Source organism: Pleurodeles waltl, chromosome 7 (genome assembly GCF_031143425.1).
Source record: "Pleurodeles waltl isolate 20211129_DDA chromosome 7, aPleWal1.hap1.20221129, whole genome shotgun sequence".
Taxonomy (NCBI): domain Eukaryota; kingdom Metazoa; phylum Chordata; class Amphibia; order Caudata; family Salamandridae; genus Pleurodeles; species Pleurodeles waltl.
In genome coordinates, this window is record NC_090446.1 from 1,505,871,727 (window position 1) to 1,505,894,211 (window position 22,485).

At 45.6% G+C, this 22,485-nt stretch overlaps 1 protein-coding gene across 1 annotated transcript in view; it reads left to right on the top strand.

The window, feature by feature from the left end:
• Window positions 1-4,941: 4,941 nt before the first annotated feature.
• LOC138247097 (uncharacterized) overlaps window positions 4,942-22,485 on the top strand; it is a 272,302-nt gene continuing 254,758 nt past the window's right edge. The window contains exon 1 of the mRNA XM_069201840.1: window positions 4,942-5,627. The gene's annotated coding sequence lies outside the window, so the exon portion shown is untranslated. The remainder of the gene's footprint in view (window positions 5,628-22,485) is intronic.

The window sequence follows — 22,485 nt, forward strand, 5'->3', positions numbered from 1 at the left end:
GGCAGGTGCGGGTAGAATCATGTGTGGATTAGCGATCCCGTGTTACAGGAAAAGCAGCAGAGGAGGCAGGTGAAGGGTTTTTTGGTTGCTTGAGGGGAGGTGGAGCACCAGTTGCTTTTGCAGCATCCAGGGTCCAGGGCCAGTAGCTCACAGATAGTATAGCCGTGGGACGATCAGGGTTCCTGGCGCTGGGCACACTCCAGGTGCTGATGTGTGCAGACGGCTTGATGTTGGCACGCCAGCGGCACATCCCCTGTACAGACGCGCTGTCATCTCTATTGAGTAGGTCCTGGGGGATGGAGGGATGCTGGGTCACAGGGAGCAGAAGGACGGATTGATGATAAGAAGGCAGAAAGCAGGCAAGAAAAAGAGACAAGTGAGCAGAAGAGACCAAGAAAGCAAACAGAGGCCAAAGTGACAAACAAATGACAAGCGACCAGAGGAGAAAGAAAGGTAAAAGGCAGCAAAGGACAAAAGGGACAAACGAGCAGAGGAAAAAGAAGGGCAAAAGGCAAACCGGGGCAAAGAGCAAAAGGTTGTGCGCAGAGGGCCACTTCACTCTAGGCAACTTTACTCTATGTCACTCTAGGCCCCTACACTGTATGCCTCTTTACGACACTCCATGATGTTTTACACCACTCAACTCTATGGAATTCCATGAATAAAAGAATGATTGGCTTTTTATATAGCACAAGGCTACTCGACGAGTGTCCTGGTGCTAAGCATAGAAGATCAGGTGTTTGGTCGGATGACAGGTTGAGTGCAAACATCAGATTAAAGTTTAAGTACATAGGTTTTCAAGATTTTATAAAGGTAACCTCATCTGTAATGAGTCTTAGTTGGTAAGGCATTTGAGGCAGATGTTTGCAGCAAGGACCTAAAACAGGGGGCCTGATATCAGGAGTGCCTTACTGGAGCGCAATGTCCTACCACAGTGGTTCCCAAACTGTGCGCCGCGGCACCCTGGTGCGCCGTTAAAAGTTGCCAGGGGCGCCACGCACATTTTAGAAACATGATATGAACATTTAAAAAAAGATTTATGAGTGCAGTTTATAAATGATCTGTTTATGACGAGTTAAAAGTATTTTGCGGCCGAGTAACTCTTTAGCATTTTATGTGGGGGAGTTACATAAGCCTCACCTGTCAAGGTCTTGCCCTCTGCAGCATGGTTTCACCAAACGTGATTAGTTCTTAAATAAAAAGCCTTCGTCATTGCCAGCTGGTCGGAAATTCAGAAGAGAGCACTGGAATGTTATTGCTCCAGTGGGATCCTCTTGAAGTGCGCACATCGGACGTGTTCCTTGTTGAATTTACAATAATCAGGTAACTATAATTATTATTATTAGGATTTCTAATCTAGGGTGAGAAAGAGGGCACGGCAGGACCGGATATCACAGGAATGTACAGGAAATTCTCCTAAGCAGCACCGATATAGTAATTATAGTATTATTAATAACTAATGTTCTGTTTTTAAAACAGATGGATATTTCCAAGGGGCGAGCATGAGGCCCCTGTGTAGTATCTAGACAGGAGAAAACTGCTAACAGCTTGATTCAGCACACACACAGAAGTTGAGTTTGTTTATTTAGGTTAGAAGACATTATTAGAATTATTAGTTCCTTGTTGAGGACAAGTCCAGGGGAAATTGCAGCATTTCTGCTTTGTGAAAGATTAACCTTCCACCCTTTTCTTATTATTAAGCACACCTTTCCTTTTTTCCCCATTTGTGTTTACTAAATGCTAGTAAATTGTTAAAAATAAATTATAGGACCACAGTCCTCCCTCACTTGCATGCCCAAAATCAGATTACTTACTGAGTCTTACTGCCAGGGGAAGGCAATTTTCGTTGGGATGCCAGAAAAACAGCTATGGGAGGTACAGACCAAGTGGGACTTGGAAAGCACAGTTATCAAAAGCTGAAGCCTTTGAAATAATTTAAGGCAGCGGTGCCTCCTAAATTCTCAAGAAACTGCAGAGTGGGAGTGTGAACGGTAGTGCTTATTTTGTAAATAAAAACGTGCCGGTGCCCAAAGTCCTCCTTTTAAACATGTGGCTGCTGCAATTAAAGGTGCGAAAATGGAATACTGAGGCAGTGTAATACTGAAGCCATCTCAGGCCTCTTCAATGATTTTAAAGCCACTCCCTGCCCCTTCAGCTCACTCTTGCAGCTTTCTGTTTTCTCCCATTGTGACACTATTTCGTTTTTCTCTTCCTTGCTTAGCACCGGAAACAACAAGCACAAATTAAGCACTGGTGAATGATCAAGTACTGTTAAGTAGTTTTAGAGGAGAAAGTGTCCAGATTGAAGGCAGAATGTGTGCACCAAAGGTGAGGTGTGAGATGTGTGTGTGGTCAAAGCAATGTAATGACGTTGTAAACAGAGAAGAAAATACGTGCATGGAGGACAGCAAGTGTGACACGGGGGGAGATGTGGCTACATTTTTTTAGACGTTTAAGAATGAGAGGTTGAATTGGAGGAGATGTGGTCTAGCAGGGAGGAGGAAACATACAAAACATCCATGTTATGCTCGTTGATACAATTAAAGTACTCCCGAGGCTGGGCTTACATCACTCACACGAAAAAAAAAAAAGTAACATAATAGGGAGTCACGGGCAATGGCAAATATAGGTGAAGGGAGCCGCGGGTCGAAAAAGTTTGGGAACCACTGTCCTACCAGGTTGGTACTCAAGAATCCACTTGTTCAAGTAACAGGGCCCGGTATTGTGGAGAACTTGGGACCACATGTATGAAGCATTTTGCACGTCGCAAACGGCAATTCGGGCCGTTTGCGACGTGCAAAATGCAATTTGGGATGAACAGACCCATTTTTGTGATTCGGTTATCTATTTACCGAATCGCAAAAAGGGTTTGCGAGTCGCAATTAGGAAGGGGTGTTCCCTTCCTAATTGCGAGTCGCAGTCCCATGTATGATTGTTTTGTGACCGCGAATGCGGTCGCAAAACAATCGCAGTCAGCACCAGTTTCAAACTGGTGCTAACCCATTCGCAAACGGGAAGGGGTCCCCAGGGGACCCCTTCCCCTTTATGAATGGCAGCGAACCCATTTTTTTAGAGCAAGCAGTGGTCCTTTAAGGAAAACGGCTGCATTTAAAAAAAAAAAAACTGCTTTATTTAAAATCAGTCACAGACATGGTGGTCTGCTATCTCCAGCAGGCCACCATCCCTGTGAGAGGGCAATTCCCAATGGGGTCGCAAATTGCGACCTACCTCATGAATATTCATGAAATAGGTCATTTGCGACCCCCTTGCGAATCGCAAATAGTGTCATTGACAGTGTTGTACATAAGGTTTTGTGACTCGAGTTGCTCTGACTTGCAATTTGCGAGTCGCAAAACCTGTATTTCATACATGTGGCCCTTGATGAGCTATTGTAAGAGCTTTGAACATGATTAGCCTATAGAACGGTAGCCAGTGTAGCTGCTCTCAAAACTGTGAAACATAATAATATTTAGGCAGTTTATCCTGAAGGCGGCTAGCCATGTTCTGTATTACCTGGAGTCATTGCAGTAGCTAGTCCGGGATTCCCAGGTACAGAACACTCTATGTCACTCCACTCTATGCCACTCCACTCTATGAGACACTACTCCACTATACTTCACTCTACGCCAGTCCATGCTACGCCACTCACTCAACACTTTATTCCACTCTAAGCTACGACACTCCATGAAATGCTACATCACTCTAATCTACGCCACGCAATTACATTCCGCTCTACACCTCCTACACCAATGTACTCTACTCCACTGTTTACACCACTCTATGACAATTTACTCCTCTCTACAGCACTCCATGCTGACACTACTCCACCCTATGCCACCCACTCCAATCTGCTGTATTCCATGACACTCTACAACCCCCCACCATACGCATGTACACTTTATACCCTGATACTCCACAACACTCTTCTCCACACCACCTTATGTCACTCCATTCCACTCTACTCTATACCAGTCTAGGCCACTCCACTTTACACTACTCCAGTCTACTACTTTACTCCATTTTACAGCACTCCACTCTTCGACGCAGCACTCTAGGCAAGGTCACTCTATGCCACTCCATGAAACGCTACACTACTATACTCCGCTCTAAACCACTTCATGCTACACCAGTCCACTTTGACACTTTACTTCACTCTATGCCCCACTCTATTCCAAAACACTCTACTCCACATCACTGCACTCCTTTCTGTGACACTCTGCTCCACTATAGGTCACTCCACTCTACACTATCCCAACTCTATGCCGGCCTACACCATGCCACTCTCCTCTACGCCCGCAAACTTTCATCCACGCTGAACAATGGCCACGTTGGTGCACATGGCTAAAACACATTGGCAAAACCAATAGCGCTTGCATAGGTGAGGCCGACTGGTTTGCTAATGTTTTGTTACTAGCCTGGCGTGTATTTTTAAGAGTCCAGGATGCTAAAAGTATCGGGCAAAGCAATGGAATCTGGTATTTATTTGTTCCCCTTGAAACAAAAACATTAAGCAGCAATGACATAAATAAATCGGTTAAAAAAAGTATTTGAAGGCTTTATCCATTGTGTCGTAATACTGTTTAGAGCAAAGGGGGATAACTGCCTTGAAACAAAAAACTACTGACACTGTTCCACTATTCTATATGGCCTATAGCTTTTCCTTATTCAAACTAAAGTTCCAGTACCTTTACAAAAAGAAAAGTGTCAACCCTAGTAACAAGGAGCTCTGGGACAATGTTTAGTACCCGCGCATTAACTAGAAAACTGATATAGCTTTCTGTCCCTCCACGAATGAAGAGGAGGACACATTGAACAGAACAATAAATAAAACACTTCGCAGAACGCCAGCTCCAGCGTGTGCAGAACGTCAGCGTCTGTACGCGTGACACTGACAAATACAACTGAGAGCGGACATGACGTGCTGTCGCGCCGGAAGTTCGCCTGGTGGGCGGTAGTGATTGAAGCGCCAGGCACCTAACAAACGTGTGGACAGTGTAATAGGCGGGAGAGGACCGCTGGGATAGCGTAGGGAGTGCGGTCAGTAAAAGGAGTACTGAAACTGTTGTGCTGGCAAAACTTGGAAGAAGCAAGTGCAGGGAGTAGTGAAAATATCGCAGGCGCTGTGAAGACAGGCTCAAAGGATTAAACACGTTTTACAAGGGGTACAGGATCATTAGAGGGAGAGCTTGAGTAGTGTAAATTCAGTGTAAATACTCTGCGCAACAGCAGGGGTGAAGGAAGCAGGAAAATGTAGCACGTGTCCTTAGTGCAGGGAGTACAAACTCAGTACGGGGAGATAGAGGGGCAGTAAGAAGTATTTTGGAGCACAGGAAGCAGTACGACGAGAGTAGTGTAGTGTTTAGAGCCCTCAGTGACAGTGCCAACAGTCAGTGTTTTTGCAGTTGATGTATACTTACAGAAACTGTATATAAATAGAAGGAGCAGTGCAGAGAGTACACAAGAGGCGCAAGTGGTGCAGAGGTAAAGCATTAAATATATACGCAGCTGGTAACTGCGAAAACTGTTCAGGAAGAGTGAGAAGCGAAGAGAGTACTAGAGCACAACAGGGAGTAAAGGAAAAATCAAAGTAATAGCAGGAGCCGCTGGTCTGATTGAGAAGGCAACAGGTAAGACTGGCACACGCCAGGCAACCTTGACAAGTCTATATAGCTGCCAAGTGTTCAGACTGCTTATGTGTGGAATATCCAATCCTTAATTGCGCTTATGAGTGACAATGTAGTGCCAAATGTGTGACAAGTCTAGTGACACTTTATCACAAATTAAACAAGGAATACGGTCAATTTAAAGAGAGGACTATTGGAAACCACCCAGTTATGTGCAGAGAGAAGCTCTACAAGACCTAGAAATGGCTGTAAATTACCTGTAAGCACCTCTCCTGTCACCTGGAGGCCAAAGCCTGGAATGACCTTCATATGCCCCTCAGAAATGTTGCATCGCTCCTGTAATTCAGAAAAGGACCCAAGACATGGCTGTTCGACTAAACAGACCACCACAGAGCATCTGCCTTGACACCCCCATGGGTGATTTTCTGCGCTTTAAAAATCCTAATTTATTGATTGATGTAATGGAAGGCCTCTATTTGTTTTTTCATTTCTAATATGGTTTTACTGTAGTGATTTCCAGAAAGAGCCAAGCACTTTGTGATGACTACCATCACTGCAGCCTGATTACTTTTCTGTAGAACAGATCAGACCCTTATTCTACAGTAAGTATAGTATGCTAGACTAACCTCCCAGTATGTACTGAGAAAGATATACACTACTCAGTCCTAATTAAGGTTGAGGGACCTGAATAATTTGTCATCTATGTTTCACCAGACAAAAAATGGGGCAAAGCCTTCAGAATTTGAACAATAAATCCACAGCACTAAATACGTCATAGTGTTTTTGAGTTGTCTGAAATTGTCATATATGAGTTTTAAAGAAGCCACCTCAGCTCACGTGCTATGTTGTTAGAGGGAAATCTATTAATAAAATAAGACAAATCAATTTGACACAGCAATATAGGTTTAATCGATTTTCAGCTGGGAACAACAGGCAGTCTCAACATAGAGGCCATGACTGAAGTTCAAAGTTCTGGACTGTAAAAACCTCAAAAAACTGTAGTCAAAAGTTCAGCATTGACGTAAGCAACTACAAGCAGTACAGATAAAATAATAAGGGAGAAGTGCCTTTTGAAAGAAGCACGTGCACTTGTTGGCTTCATGGGTGGGTAAGTTACACTGACGTCATTCACCATATCTATCTTTCTGCACAGCGAAAGATTATATGTTGCGTGCTGCTCATGGTAGCCCTGCCTTGTGCAAATACTTATCTGACCCTTACAAAGTTCCCCTTACCACAATATGAATGACTTGTGGTTTTTAGGACACTTGTGCTAAGGCAGGATACACCCTTGTGTTCCACCCTGTTCGTGCTAAGTGAACATTATGAAAGCAACAGTTGGTGCAGCTTTAAAGAAAAACTCTCATTCTAATGTGGCTTGGGCCTCTTGTGTGTTTCAGCACAGCTAACTTAACATTGCAGCATGTGTATAAGTTTCCTAAGTAATAAGTGTTTGTTTGTCCTAAATATGACCTGCCTTTTCTATTGAACCCACAGTCTGTCTTTTTTGTTAACATGTCATGTATTAAGCCTTTCACTACTAACATTGGTTTACAACTATCTCTAGCCTAAAATGTTTGTATTTGGATTCAGGAACTTATGTTTGTTTGTATGTGGTGTATTCCTATTCTTCCTACATCATTGCCCCCTCTAGTTGATTATTCAACTACTTTTCCTACCTTCCCATCTACTAATGAAACTAGGGGAATCACCACATACCCACTACTCTGTCCCTCCCAATTTAGCTTTCATCCTTTTGCAACATGCTATTATTGCCTGAAAAATAAGACTCATCAAAAGCAACTACACAATCCAAAGGCAACAAGGCCTTGAACAACCCTGACATCCAGGACGGCACCCATTCGAACCAGCCCTTGAACCACCCATCAGGGGCACCCCCTCATCAATCATTTTCTTTTGTAGATCATGCAATGTCTGAATGGCCTGAGTTAATGTCCCATTGTCCGCATCGTTGGCCGGCACATAAGTACAACAGGCCGATCCAATCTTCTTACACACCCCTCCTTCCATGGCCGTCATTAAATCAAGTACATATCTGTGTTGCATTACCATCAGCCTAAGGGCTCGGAGTTCTTGCCCATCTTCGGTTGCATTTATGGTCTTCATCAATTCAAAGCGCGTGATCTGCAGCCAGCGTGCAGTTGCTTTCGCCTGAATAAATGGTAGGATGCTACGAAAAAAGATTTGGGCATCATTAAATAGTCTATGTTCCTGTGGAACTTCTTTCCACACTTCAGTACCAAGAAACTCAGCAGCTCCTTTTGTCCGGTAATGGTGAAGCAAGGCTGTTGGTTGGCTCATGGGATGGTCATGTAACTGAGAGATGTCCACACCTGGTATCACCAGGGAAGGGGTGTGCAAAGTCACTAGGGAACAGATGCCATTCCAGTTTGGGGGTAGTTGCATGTGGAGCCGGGCCCCACACATCCAGTAGTGATCCATCAGGCTGGAGGTGCCGCCCTGTATATCAGCGATGTAGGTGGTGATGTTGCAGTTGAGGTAACTCCCCACCTTCACTGTCCCTTTCCCTCTGAAACAAAGAGAAAACTGTGTTAATTTCATTGCTATTCTAAGGTGTATGGTAGTCCCTGTCCATGTATATGTCTGTATGTTCGCATCCCATATTTCCTGACATTGGCCTATTATCTTATTAAAGCTTAGTGGACCTTGTGCCTCGGTACCATTCCATAATGATATTGCTCTACATGAGAACTTGGCCTTGGTATGCCATTTATCATGGGCAAATGCTGATCCTGCGATACTAAGAACTGGCGTGCCTGGGAAATCAGGGGGCAGGGGTTTAGCTAAATAGTTACTACATTCAGATGATGGGTAAGACCTTCTAAAAATACCTCAACGTAATACCCATTTTTCCCAATCTGGGTGAAACATTCTTTGCCCTGCTTCCTTCATTCTTGATATCTCTTCCATTATCTCTTGTTTTTCTGTCAGGAATTGTAGGACTTCTGGGTTGGTGTCAAATCTATTTGTGTTAACTCGTGCAGTAGCAGGACTAACGTGAGTTGGCTGTAGCTGTGCTCTCATTCTGCATAAATATAGGTGCAGGAGACAATGTGCAATATTTGGGGATACTTCTTTAGGGAGATGCAATTTATCTACTCCAGCAGCATGGGGGATGAGCGAGCATACATAACAACTGGTGTTGGACGTGGATGTGCCTATACTGTGCATGTGCTGGTACTACACATTGTCAAACAAAGCAGTATGGAGAGGGTGATGGTCAGTATCATTAGCAACAGTTCTACGCATCCATGTAATAATTAAATAGGGTCAAAAAAATTAAAAAAAAACCCCAAGGGCTAAAAGCAGCAATATCAGTGCAACGAGGAGGTAAAACAAACATAACATACATAACTTAAAAGAAGAATTGTTTAGGATTGAAGCTTTAGAGGGAGGCTTTACTCCGGTTGCTTCTCCTGTTCTCCCCCTCTTTTTCCTGCTCGGTGTCCAAAGGGATGGATGGCAAGGTTGGGGCTAGGCGAATGTCCTGGAGGTGGTACCATGGTTTGTGGCCTTGGACTTTCACTGCTTTAGTCGTGCTGTCTGTCACTGAGAAGGGTCCTTTGAATTTGCAGTCCTTCCACTTTCTGACAAAATTGCGAATATATACTAAAGTTCCCAAAGGTAATGGTGTTTGTTGATCCTTTACAGGAGATGTGTTGGCGCGCTTCTTGGCTGCACGTGTAACCTGTTTAGAAAAGAACTTTGCAACTTTGGTTAGCTCAGACATCTATTCATTCATTTCAGTTTGTACAAACTCGGGTGCACTCTCAGTCTCCAATTTATGTCTAGTTGATGGCACACATTTTCTCATTGTTCTTCCTGTCACTGTTTGATGGGGAGTTAAATTATGAGCTGATCCTGGGGTATTTCTCAAAGCAAAGAGGGCTAGTGGGAGTCAGTAGAGCCATCTCTTTTTCAATGTCACACATAGTTTACTTATTCTGTTCTTGAGGAGGCCATTAAGTAGGAGGCTGGACTGGCTTGTAGTGAGTACCAAGGGGTACTTGCACCTTGCACCAGGCCCAGTTATCCCTTATTAGTGTATAGGGTGTCTAGCAGCTTAGGCTGATAGATAATGGTAGCTTAGCAGAGTAGCTTAGGCTGAACTAGGAGACGTGTGAAGCTACTACAGTACCACCTAGTGTCATATGCACAATATCATAAGAAAACACAATACACAGTTATACTAAAAATAAAGGTACTTTATTTTTATGACAATATGCCAAAGTATCTTAGAGTGTACCCTCAGTGAGAGGATAGGAAATATACACAAGATATATATACACAATAGCAAAAATATGCAGTATAGTCTTAGAAAACAGTGCAAACAATGTATAGTTACAATAGGATGCAATGGGGAAACATAGGGATAGGGGCAACACAAACCATATACTCCAAAAGTGGAATGCGAACCACGAATGGACCCCAAACCTATGTGACCTTGTAGAGGGTCGCTGGGACTATTAGAAAATAGTGAGAGTTAGAAAAATAACCCTCCCCAAGACCCTGAAAAGTGAGTGCAAAGTGCACTAAAGTTCCCCTAAGGACAAAGAAGTCTTGTTAGAGGAATAATGCAGGAAAGACACAAACCAACAATGCAGCAACTGTGGATTTCCAATCTAGGGTACCTGTGGAACAAGGGGACCAAGTCCAAAAGTCACAAGCAAGCCGGAGATGGGCATATGCCCAGGAAATGCCAGCTGTGGATGCAAAGAAGCTTCTACTGGACAGAAGAAGCTGAGGTTTCTGCAGGAACGAAAAGGGCTAGAGACTTCCCCTTTGGTGGACGGATCCCTCTCGCCGTGGAGAGTCGTGCAGAAGTGTTTTCCTGCCGAAAGAACGCCAACAAGCCTTGCTAGCTGCAAATCGTGCGGTTAGTGTTTTTGGACGCTGCTGCAGCTCTGGAGGGACCAGGAGGTTGCAAAGGGGACCAGGAGAGAGAGGGGACGTCGAGCAAGACAAGGAGCCCTCTCAGCATCAGGTAGCACCCGGAGAAGTGCCAGAAACAGGCACTACGAGGATGCGTGAAACGGTGCTCACCCGAAGTTGCACAAAGGAGTCCCACGTCGCCGGAGACCAACTTAGAAAGTTGTGCAATGCAGGTTAGAGTGCCGTGGACCCAGGCTTGGCTGTGCACAAAGGATTTCCGCCGGAAGTGCACAGGGGCCGGAGTAGCTGCAAAAGTCGCGGTTCCCAGCAATGCAGCCCAGCGAGGTGAGGCAAGGACTTACCTCCACCAAACTTGGACTGAAGAGTCACTGGACTGTGGGGGTCACTTGGACAGAGTCGCTGGATTCGAGGGACCTCGCTCGTCGTGCTGAGAGGAGACCCAAAGGACCGGTAATGCAGCTTTTTGGGGCCTGCGGTTGCAGGGGGAAGATTCCGTCGACCCACTGGAGATTTCTTCGGAGCTTCTGGTGCAGAGAGGAGGCAGACTACCCCCACAGCATGCACAAGCAGGAAAACAGTCGAGAAGGCGGCAGGATCAGCGTTACAGAGTTGCAGTAGTCGTCTTTGCTACTATGTTGCAGGTTTGCAGGCTTCCAGCGCGGTCAGCAGTCGATTCCTTGGCAGAAGGTGAAGCGAGAGATGCAGAGGAACTCGGATGAGCTCTTGCATTCGTTATCTAAAGTTTCCCCAGAGACAGAGACCCTAAATAGCCAGAAAAGAGGGTTTGGCTACCTAGGAGAGAGGATAGGCTACTAACACCTGAAGGAGCCTATCAGAAGGAGTCTCTGACGTCACCTGGTGGCACTGGCCACTCAGAGCAGTCCAGTGTGCCAGCAGCACCTCTGTTTCCAAGATGGCAGAGGTCTGGAGCACACTGGAGGAGCTCTGGACACCTCCCAGGGGAGGTGCAGGTCAGGGGAGTGGTCACTCCCCTTTCCTTTGTCCAGTTTCGCGCCAGAGCAGGGCTAAGGGGTCCCCTGAACCGGTGTAGACTGGCTTATGCAGAATTGGGCACATCTGTGCCCAAGAAAGCATTTCCAGAGGCTGGGGGAGGCTACTCCTCCCCTGCCTTCACACCATTTTCCAAAGGGAGAGGGTGTAACACCCTCTCTCAGAGGAAGTCCTTTGTTCTGCCATCCTGAGCCAGGCCTGGCTGGACCCCAGGAGGGCAGATGCCTGTCTGAGGGGTTGGCAGCAGCAGCTGCAGTGAAACCCCAGGAAGGGCAGTTTGGCAGTACCAGGGTCTGTGCTACAGACCACTGGGATCATGGGATTGTGCCAACTATGCCAGGACGGCATAGAGGGGGCAATTCCATGATCATAGACATGTTACATGGCCATATTCGGAGTTACCCTTGTGAAGCTACATATAGGTAGTGACCTATATGTAGTGCACGCGTGTAATGGTGTCCCCGCACTCACAAAGTTCAGGGAATTGGCTCTGAACAATGTGGGGGCACCTTGGCTAGTGCCAGGGTGCCCTCACACGAAGTAACTTTGCACCTAACCGTTACCAGGTAAAGGTTAGACATATAGGTGACTTATAAGTTACTTAAGTGCAGTGTTAAATGGCTGTGAAATAACGTGGACGTTATTTCACTCAGGCTGCAGTGGCAGGCCTGTGTAAGAATTGTCAGAGCTCCCTATGGGTGGCAAAAGAAATGCTGCAGCCCATAGGGATCTCCTGGAACCCCAATACCCTGGGTACCTCAGTACCATATACTAGGGAATTATAAGGGTGTTCCAGTAAGCCAATGTAAATTGGTAAAATTGGTCACTAGCCTGTTAGTGACAATTTTAAAGAAATGAGAGAGCATAACCACTGAGGTTCTGGTTAGCAGAGCCTCAGTGAGACAGTTAGGCACCACACAGGGAACACATACATATAGGCCACAAACTTATGAGCACTGGGGTCCTGACTAGCAGGGTCCCAGTGACACATAACAAACATACTTAAAACATAGGGTTTTCACTATGAGCACTGGGCCCTGGCTAGCAGGATCCCAGTGAGACAGTGAAAACACCCTGACATACACTCACAAACAGGCCAAAAGTGGGGGTAACAAGGCTAGAAAGAGGCTACTTTCTCACAGGAGGCCATTAAGACGCTCCACAATTCCATTGCTTTGCGGATGATAAGCTGAGGACAATTTATGTGTTATTCCTAACAAGGTGGTGAGGTGAGAAAATATATTATTGACGAAATGGGTGCCATTGTCGTATCTGATCCCCTCCGGGGCACCCCACCGCGGTATTACCTCATGGATCAAAAAATTAGCAGCAGATTTAGCATCACAGTGAACACAAGGTCTTGCTTCAATCCACCTTGAGAATGGGCAGACTACAACTATAAGATAGCGATAATGATTGCATATGTCAATCATATCAATGTAGTCAATGTGCAGTTCCTTAAAGGGACCTTGTGGGCGAGGTATTGTGGAAGCTATTACCTTAGAGGTGGGACTTGGTGAATTCTGCTGGCACACTGTGCAGGTGTGTATGTACATTGTAATCATCTCAAGTAAGTTAGGGACAAACCAATCCTGACGTATTTGGAGGGACATATTGTCTCTAGCAGTATGTGAAGGAAGATGTAGCTGGTTTAGAGCGATCAGTAGCAATGCTTGGGGCATGACAGGCTTCCCTGTTGATATTTGTCTGTATATTAAATCTGTTCCTGTCTGTGTGCATCCTCTGGCTTCCCACAACTGTTTCTCATGCTCTCTGGCATTTTCTTGTATCTCTCTTATATGCAGATGAGCTGTCTGTGTAATGTCTGGATGCATTCAAAGGGTCTGAAGGTGTCAGTGTTTCACTAGCTAACAAATCTGTGGTATGTGTATCACTAAGAGGGCGTGTTGCTGCATCTTTGGCTGCCCAATCAGCCAGGGCATTTCCACAGGACACAAAATCTTGAGCATTAGTGTGGGCTGCTCATTTCACTACTGCAACTGCATGTGGCAGTGTTAAAGCTTGTATCAAGTCCTCTAAAAGAGGGCGGTGCATGACAGGGCTTCCATCAGACTTGAGAAATCCACGTCTGTTCCACCGCATAATGCTGGAATGCACTGTCGTAGTGACATAGGCTGAATCAGAGTATACTGTTATTGTTTCTCCTTCCCCTTGTTTGAGGGCTGCCACTAAAGCTACTAATTCAGAAGCCTGGGCTGAATATTGAGATGGCAAAGTTATCTGTTCGGTTATCTTCAGTGTGTCTGAAGAGTTGTTTTGCATCGCTCTGACCACTGCAGCACCTGTATGTCTTACCCCTATGTCCTGATCTATTGTGGAAGATCCATCCACTAAATATACAACACTACCTGGAATGGGGTCTTCTATTGCTTGGCTACACTCATCTGGAGTATATGTGGCACAATCATGGGCATCATCGTCAGTGTCTGAAATGGGGTGTGCAAAGAAGGTAGCAGGATTGACTATGTGGCATTTAACCACCTTCAAGGATGGTAATGATAATATTATCTCGTAGCCTGATACTCTCTGTGTTGTTAGTGTTGTTTTAGCTTTCTGAATTATTGCAAACACAGCATGTTCAGCATACAGTGTCAAAGCTGCACCCATGACAATGGGAGCACTTTTCTCTACTGCAAAGGCTGCTGTGGCTAGTGCTTGTTCGCAAGGGAAATGGCTTTTCATGACAGAATCAAGTAGGCCACTAAACTATGCAATTGGCTTGTGGCCTAAAGGATACTTTTTGGTGAGGACAGCTGTCATCACCTGGCCATTACAGTGACAAAAAATAAAAAACTCTTTGTTATAGTCTGGTGTTCCTAACACTGGCGTATTTGTTATCTCTGTTTTTATCTTACTGCAGGTTTGTTTCATCTCCATAGTCCATGTTATCCTGTCTTTCTGTGTTTTCGCCTGTTTGATAGATGCAAGCAGTGGGGATATTAAAGTACTGTAGTCAAAAACCCATTGTCTGACATAATTACACAAGACTAGGAACTTCTGCATTCCTTTCACAGTCTCGGGTTCTGTCATCTGCTGAATGGATTCTGCTCTCCCGGGCATAACTCGGCGGCCTGATGCTGACAGTAGTTGCCCCAAGTATTGAGCTTCTTCCTGGCAGTACTGTAATTTGTCCCTGTCCACCTTGTAACCTCTTTGAGCAAGGGTGCGCAACAGGGACACAGTGTCTTTTCTACACTGCTCTTCCGTTGGACTACAGATCAGTAGGCCATCAACATACTGCAACACTGTGCTGTCACATTGAAAATTGGTGAGGTCATTCTTGACCGTCCTATTAAAGACACTAGGGGACTCACAGTACCCTTGAGGTAATCTGGAATACAGGTACTGTGAACCACGATAGGAAAATGCAGTCAAATAATGACTGTCTTGGTGCAGGGGAATGCTGAAAAATGCATTCTTCAAGTCTATGACTGAAAAGTATTCAGCATCTTGGGGTATGTTGGTTAGGATGAGGGAAGGGTCCGGTACTACAGGGAATTCTGGTATCACTATGTTATTAAGGGGGCGCAGGTCTTGAATAATGCGCCACAAATTTCCCTTGGCCTTCTTTATAGGGTAAATTGGGGTGTTGCAGGGGGATACACCTGGGTATATAACTACCTGCTCCACCAATGCCTGTATAACAGGTGCAATGCCCTCCTCTTCTTCTTTGGATAGAGGGTATTGTCTCACTCTTGTCAGTATTGCTCCTTCCTTCAAAGTTATTCTGAGTAGTACTGCTGTGCGTACGAGACCTACATCATAAGGGCCATTGGTCCATAAGTTAGAGGGTACCTGCGCAAGGTCATTATCTTTGATAGGACTGGAGACATTTATTGATATCACAGGCCTTGTCTCCAGTGTGGTGCGTAAAGGTACACTGTTTTGAAAAACAATCTCTGTCCTTCTAAAGTCGGCAGCAAACAACTGGTCATCTGGTATGTCACCCACCTGCACATGGGATCATAAAAGATGACACATGCCCACATCGCACCAATGTGGTCACTTGCCATCAGTGTCCCATAGGTGGGCGACACTTCTAGAGCCTCTATTTCCAGGATGAGGTTTTTGTCTAATGTTTCAAAATAGGGGCCCTGTCATCTAAAAAGAACGTTTTTGGGTAATTCAACTAGTTTCCTTGTCAGTTCTGGTGTTTCTGCTATGATGGTGTACACTGCTCTACTAAAGGCTAAAATGTGTACAGGTCTGGCTCTAACTTGGTTACCATCTGGGGGGTGTGTAACAATTGTCATGATGCGTGTACTAGATACTCCAGGTGCTGAACAGATCATAGTCCCATCCTCTTCAAAGTGAATAGTCATGTTTAATTTTGCCATGAGATCACGTCCTAGTAGATTAGCTGGTGCATTTGGGGAGAATAAGAAACATCCATCAACATACCTCCCCCCTATTTCCATCTCCACAGGTTTAGTGAATTGAACCCTCATTACAGCCCCAGAGAACCCCCGTGTGTCTATTGATAAATTTGATAATGGCAGTCCCTTCTCACGGATACAGGACCTAGTGGCCCCAGTTTCGATGAGAAAGGTGTACTCCTTTTCATTTATGGCTACCATCCCAGTGGGTTCCTCATCTGGCCTGTGGGTTACTGATAAGACTGGACACATGAGACTTCTCCTTGGGCACCTTCATTGGGCATATCCTCCCATGTAGTTTTGCTGGAATGGGTTCCCTCCCCTGACAGGTGGGCTGCACTGTCTGCTGTGGCCCATACTGTATTTGGCTGTATCTGTGGTTGAGGCTGCAGTTGTATTTGGGGCTGTGGGAGATATATCACTTGGGGACTCGTGGCAGGTTGTGCTACAATGCCACCAGGCGGTGCTATTTAATGGCCATAATTTGCCCTTGTCTGGTTGCTAAATTCATCTTCCTTTTTAAACCTACAGTCTCTAATGAAATGTCCTGTCATCTTGCAATAGTGGCATGTTTGTCCACTCTGGAATGTGTTTACTCTATTTCTCCCAAACCTTACTCTCTCTCCTCTTCCATTATTCCTGTTATTGCTTCTCTGGGAATACTGGTAGGGTTGCATTGGGGTGCCTGAAGGAGGCATTCCCAAGGACACTGCAGCCAACTGGGTGGTGGTGGGGCAATTCCATCCTCTGTTTTCTTAGACAGTTTTTGCTGGACCAATTTAGCTGCTGCTTTCTCTATTATCTTTCTCGTTCTTTTTCTTTTCTGGTCTCTTCTTACAAAAATGTATTATGTGTGCTTGTATCTCTGTCCATGGTTTGGCCTCCAAGGCCACTAAATTATCTAATTTATCCTGCACTTCAACTGGCAGACCCTTTTTTCACTATATCGAAAAATAGTATTGCATTCTGTCCAGTTACATCCCAACTCTGCCCCACTTCCTGTGTCAATTTTTCCTTCATTCTGCTAAAGAATTGGGCTGGGTCCTCATTTGGCTGCATTGTTTGTGCCATAAGTGACCCAATGTCTGGCCTGTCTGGATACATTTCCCCAAGTTGTTTACAAACAATTCCCCTTACTCTATTAACCTTTTTGATGCGGGCGTCAGCCACTGGCCGACGCCCACACACCCTCCCTGGTGCGGGTCACGACCAGTGGCCGACACCAGGAAGGGTATTAATGACGCACCCGAGGATTTTTTTTTTAACCTTCCCCAGGGAGACACGGAAGCTTCTGTGTCTCCCCCTCGCCCCCCACCCGCCCCTTTGTGACATCAGCGCGCCGCGAGGCGCGCTGAAGTTTCAAAGGTGTTTTCCCCATCAAAGCAGGAAGCAGCCTTGCGGCCGCTTCCTCCTTTGATGGGGAAAACGGCCTTTCCCACGTTCGGGAAGGCCTCGTAAGAAAGGGGAGAGTCTCCCCTTTCTTACGAGGCATTCCTGAAAGTGTTTCCTGGCCCCCGGTCGCAGCTGTGCTGCGATCGGGGGCCAGGAAACACTTTCAAAAGGCCTCGTAAGAAAGGGGAGACTCTCCCCTTTCTTACGAGGCCTTCTGAAACTGTTTCCTGGCCCCCGATCGTAGCAGTTTCAGAAGGCCTCGTAAGAAAGGGGAGAGTCTCCCCTTTCTTACGAGGCCTTCTGAAAGTGTTTCCTGGCCCCCTACAGGGATTTCACTTTGGGGGGGCGGCCCCCTTGGGAAAACGCCCCCCCCCGGGCATCTTTTTTATTTAAAAAAAAAAGGTAGGTGCCCCCTGGGGGGGGGGGGGGGGGGCGGGGGGCGCGATCACGCCCCCCAAGGGGAATTTTTTTTTTCACCAAAAAAATAAATAAAAAAAAATAACAAATAAAATAAAATGACAGGGGGTCACCCTGTGGGGGCAATATTTTTTTTTTTAGATGTTGTAGGGTTTCCCTGGGGGCCATTTTGGCCCCCAAGGAAACCATACAACAACTAAAAAAAAATAGATGTGTATATATAGATCTATATATATATATATATATATATATATCTATGTAGATAGATATATCTATGTAGATTGATATATATCTATAGATATATCTATGTAGAGATATATATATATATATATCTCTACATAGATATATCTATAGATATATATCAATCTACATAGATATATATATATATATATATCAATCAAAGATTTATAAAGCGCGCTACTCACCCGTGAGGGTCTCAAGGCACTGGAGGTGGGGGCGGGGGGAGGGAAAGGGGCTGGGAGGTTCACTGTTCGAAAAGCCAGGTTTTGAGGTCCTTCCTGAAAAGAAGTAGGTTTTGGGTCTTGTGAAGGTGGGTTGTGAGGGCGTTCCAGGTTTTGGGTGCAAGGTAGGAGAAGGATCTGCCCCCGGTGGTGGTGTGTTTGATGCGGGGGACAGAGGCGAGAGAGAGGTCAGCTGAGCGGACGTTTTGTGTGGGGGTGTGGAAGGTGACTCTCGTTGAGGTAGGCAGGACCTGTGTTGTGGAGTGATTTGTGTGCGAGGATGAGGATCTTGAAGCTGATCCTTTTGTCAGTGGGGAGCCAGTGGAGGGATTTGAGGTGTGGAGAGATGTGTTCGTGTCGGGGGAGGTCGAGGATGAGTCGTGCTGCTGAGTTCTGGATGCGCGTAGTTTGCGCTTGAGTTTTAGAGTGGTGCCGGCGTAGAGGGCGTTTCCGTAATCAAGCCTGCTGCTGATGAGTGCGTGAGTGACAGTTGTTCTGGTCTCTGTGGGGATCCATTTGAATGTTTTTCAGTATACGGAGTGTGTTGAAGCATGAGGAGGTGAGAGCGTTGATTTGTTGGGTCATCGAGAGGGAGGAGTCTAGGATGATGCTGAGGTTGCGTGCGTGGTTGGCGGGGGTGGGTGCAGGGCCTAGCGTGGTGGGCCACCATGAGGGGTCCCAGGTGTTTTTGTGTGGGCCAAAGAGGATTATTTCGGTTTTGCTTGAGTTGAGTTTCAGGTGGTTGGCTGTCATATATATATCACTTTTGTCAATATGTGTGTGGTTTCCCTGGGGGGAAAAGGGTCCGACTTGTCTAGTGGCAGTTTTAGTGCCATAAAGAAGCGCAGAAGGTTTATATGCCTACTGCAAAGAGCAAATCTGTATTTTATGTAAATAGCTGAGTACATTAGTAAAGTCAGCCATTACCTGCGCTATAATACCAATGAAATGTATGTGCGGGGTGGAGGGCGGCTATGGAGAGATGAAGGGCACTTTTGCTGGGTGGTAATGAGGGAATCCGAGGAGGAGGGAGTGGGAGCACCAATAATGATTGTTGGACTGGGCGCAGGAGGTGCTAAAGACTGTGACGAATGGTATGTGACAAGGTGTTTTTTGAGTGTCTTGAAAGTACGTGCTGATTGAGGGAAGAAGCGCAGGTACGGTGGCCTCTACTGTTGCACGTATCTCACACACACCATCGATTTTGTGACTGTCTACGTAGGCTAGTGTTTTAGAGCAACAGTTTAGCCAATAGCAGAGATGGCATCTTGATGGATGACTGCTGCCTGCACTCGGGTTATAGAGGACCGCTCTGACATAGGATCAGAGACTGAGACAGCATCTGAGGGATAGGACAATGGCGCAGACTCTGGGAGTGATTTTTCAGTCAGAGGAGTCCCATTCGATAACTCCTCTTCCAGTACATTATGAGGGAGGTGATGAGGACAGTCCTGCTGTCCCTTCGCAAGCTGTTCGTGCAACTGGGTAATAGTGAGTTAGGCCAACCCAGAGAGCAGGTGAATGCGGCGGGAGAGAGAGAGAGAGAGAGAGAGAGAGATATATATATATATCTCTATCTCTCTCTTGGGAGCTCCCCAATTTAGTTCAGCCCCAAATTCCACCACCCAAATCATATTGTGGAGACATCAAAATTATCTATGGCAAAACAAACTGGTTTTGTAAGGCAGGCACCTGTGTTTTTGGTCTTGGATTCGGCGGCCATATAGAGAAACACACTAAACCCAAACATTTCTGGAAACTAGACATTCGGGGGAGTCCGCAGAGGTGTGACTTGTGTGGATTCCCCAAAGTTTTCTTACCCAGAATACCCTGCAAAGCTGAAATGTTGAAAAAAACCTCAATTCTTCTTACATTTCTGTCACACAAACTACAGGAATATGCTGGGATCCACAACATTCCTACCACCCAGTGACTCCTCACCTGTCCTGATAAAAACACTACCCCACTTTAGTGCCTACACCTAGTGCCTGTGTCAGGAATGGATCACCCCAGGGTCAACAGCTGCCTCACGTAAGGACCAACATTGACCGTTGTGTGATCTATTCCTGTCGCGGGCACCAGGCCTAACCACACAAGTGAGGTATCATATTTATCGGGAGACTTGGGGGAACGCTGGGTGGAAGGAAATTTGTGGCTCCTCTCAGATTCCAGAACTTTCTGTCACGAAATGTGAGGAAAACGTGTTATTTTAGCCACATTTTGAGGTTTGCAAAGGATTCTGGGTAACAGAACCTAGTCAGAGCCCCACAAGTCACCTCATCTTGGATTCCCCTGGGTTTTTAGTTTTAAAAAATGTGCAGGTTTGCTAGGTTTCCCCAGGTGCCGGCTGAGCTAGAGGCCAAAATCCACAGGTAGGCACTGTTTTCTATGAAAAAATGTGATGTGTCCACGTTGTGTTTTGGGGTATTTCCTGTCGTGGGCGCCAGGCCTACCCACACAAGTGAGGTATCATTTTTATCGGGAGACTTGGGGGAACGCTGCGTGGAAGGAAATTTGTGGCTCCTCTCAGATTCCAGAACTTTCTGTCACAGAAATGTGAGGAACATGTGTTTTTTGTAGCCAAATTTTGAGGTTTGCAAAGGATTCTGGGTAACAGAACATGGTCAGAGCCCCACAAGTCACCCCATCTTGGATTCCCCTATGTCTCTAGTTTTCAAAAATGCACAGGTTTGGTAGGTTGCCCTATGTGCCGGCTGAGCTAGCGGCCAAAATCTACAGGTAGGCACTTTGCAAAAAACAGCTCTGTATTTTGTCAAAAAATGGGATGTGTCCACGTTGTGTTTTGGGGCATTTCCTGTCGCGGGCGCTAGGCCTACCCACACAAGTGAGGTATCATTTTTATCGGGAGACTTGGGGGAACGCTGGGTGGAAGGAAATTTGTGGCTCCTCTCAGATTCCAGAACTTTCTGTCACCGAAATGTGAGGAAAACTTGTTTTTTTAGCCACTTTTTGAGGTTTGAAAAGGATTCTGGGTAACAGAACCTGGTCAGAGCCCCACGAGTCACCCCATCTTGGATTCCCCTAGGTCTCTAGTTTTCAAAAATGCACAGGTTTGGTAGGTTTCCCTATGTGCCGGCTGAGCTAGAGGCCAAAATCTACAGGTAGGCACTTTGCAAAAAACAGCTCTGTATTTTGTCAAAAAATGGGATGTGTCCACGTTGTGTTTTGGAGCATTTCCTGTCGCGGGCGCTAGGCCTACCCACACAAGTGAGGTATAATTTTTATCGGGAGACTTGGGGGAACATAGAATAGCAAAACAAGTGTTATTGCCCCTTATCTTTCTCTACATTTTTTCCTTCCAAATATAAGAGAGTGTGTAAAAAAGACATCTATTTGAGAAATGCCCTGCAGTTCACATGCTAGTATGGGCACCTCGGAATTAAGAGATGTGCAAATAACCACTGCTCCTCAAAACCTTATCTTGATCCCATTTTGGAAATGCAAAGGTTTTCTTGCTACCTCTTTTTCACTCTTTTTATTTCAGCAAATGAATTGCTGTATACCCAGTATAGAATGAAAACCAACTGCAGGGTGCAGCTCATTTATTGGCTCTGGGTAACTAGGGTTCTTGATGAACCTACAAGCCCTTTATATCCCCGCAACCAGAAGAGTCCAGCAGACAAAACGGTATATTGCTTTCAGAAATCTGACATCGCAGGAAAAAGTTACAGAGTAAAACATAAAGAAAAATGGCTATTGTTTTCAGCTCAATTTCAATATGTTTTTATTTCAGCTGTTATTTTCTGTAGGAAAACCTTGTAGGATCTACACAAATGACCCCTTGCTGAATTCAGAATTTTGTCTAGTTTTCAGAAATGTTTAGCTTTCCGGGATCCAGCATTGGTTTCACACCCATTCCTGTCACTAACTGGACGGAGGTTGAAAGAACCAAAAATAGTAAAAATGGGGTATGTCCCAGTAAAATGCCAAATTTGTGTTGGAAAATGTGGTTTTCTGATTCAAGTCTGCCCGTTCCTGAAAGGTGGGAAGATAGTGATTTCAGCACCAGAAACCCTTTGTTGATGGCATTTTCAGGGGAAAAACCACAAGCCTTCTCCGGCAGCCCTTTTTTCCCATTTTTTTTGGGATAAAACGAAATTTTCACTGTATTTTGGCTATTTTCTTGGTCTCCTCCAGGGGAAACCACAAACTCTGGGTACCATTAGAATCCCTAGGATGTTGGAAAAAAAGGACGCAAATTTGGCGTGGTTAGCTTATGTGGACAAA